The sequence below is a fragment of the Montipora capricornis genome, chromosome 10 (genome assembly GCF_036669925.1).
Source record: "Montipora capricornis isolate CH-2021 chromosome 10, ASM3666992v2, whole genome shotgun sequence".
NCBI lineage: Eukaryota > Metazoa > Cnidaria > Anthozoa > Scleractinia > Acroporidae > Montipora > Montipora capricornis.
This window is the reverse complement of record NC_090892.1, coordinates 42,459,794-42,461,263: the sequence shown is the minus strand read 5'-3', so window position 1 is coordinate 42,461,263 and position 1,470 is coordinate 42,459,794.

The following is a 1,470-nucleotide window of genomic DNA, read 5'->3' as shown; positions in this document are numbered from 1 at the left end:
AGATTTTCAAGAACAACTGGTGTAAGAGTAATAAAGAATTAATTTCAATGTAGATGGATGATCATTCCATTACAATTACAGAGAAAGATACAACATTAAATGGCTGTTACAAAATTGCTGCTTTAAGTCAACGTTGCAGGTCCTGTCCTTGCTGACTTGACAGCACTTCACATTACACTCTATTCAGTTAACTCTGTTTGATGAAACAAGGTTGTTTGATAAAATTAAAGTTATGATTCGTGGCCTTAGTATGCAAAGGTGAGACTGCATGGGAGTTCCAATATATACAGAGCACAAAATAATTGTAAAACCTGTATTCAGTGATCACCCATGGCAATTGGCCGTGTGACTGCTCACTGTAGGTTACATGCTGTAAGTAATAATCAGACAATAAACTGAACTCTTTTACCTACTTCAATGACTAATAAACAGCTAATGTGTGTTCCCTCTGTATCTTCCTCAAAATTAATAACTGTAATTAGGACAGCAATAATCATTTATGTTTCTGTAGTTTCATCTCTCAAAATAAACAGCATAAAAATGCAAGGCTGAGAATGTTGTACTCTGTCCTAACGAATTACCTAACCTGCAATCATACTCAATTCAGGATCGCTCTTATGTTCTCTTATCCTCACCTATACTTATGAAACCAAAAATTACACGATCAAGTAAGATAAAAAAGGGAAATGCTTAAAATCTACAGGGAGCTACATTACCGATGGAGACAGCTGCGCAGACAACAAGAAAACGAATTGCAACAGATGACCTCTGGCACCGACCATCAGTTGGGCATTGTGGAGGACAATCCTGCCGCTAATGAATGCCAAGCCATCATCTAAACACAAGTTAGCATACAGGACTTTCTAGGCGTTTTAAAGTTTTGTCAATCTGTAGTTTCTGATACGAATATGTTCATTCCTTTTCAAATTTGCTGCTGTAAGGATCAAAAGAGCTTAGTAGTTTAGCTGCTAGGAAAGCTCTAGAAGGAGATGCACATCAAATAATTTTTCCCACCCAACCAGTTACTGCCAATTTTTGAAAATGCACGCAACTCTAGGTAGGTTTGAAAATTTAAGGCCCTTCTTCTGTCCCAGGTCTCCACCCAGGTTGTCATGGTAAATTTAATGGTGCTGAAAAATCAAATCATGCATGTATGATCCATACAATCATTCTAGAGCAATACTTAAAGAATTTCCTTAACCACTCCTTAATTTCATAGATACAATATGGTGACTGTTTGCAGAACTTGCAAAAAAATACATTATAATGCCTAAGTAAAGAAAAAGAAAGCAATACAGTAACAAAACGATCAAAAAAATATGTCAAATTAAGTTCCAAGAATTTTCAAACATTAGTCTTCAAAGCAAACAAGTAAAGCACACATCCAAACAGTGATGAATGCGAATTGCTAAGCACCCATTTTCAAATTTCTTCCTTATAAAGTACAACTTTTAAGTGAGGGTTGTGTAC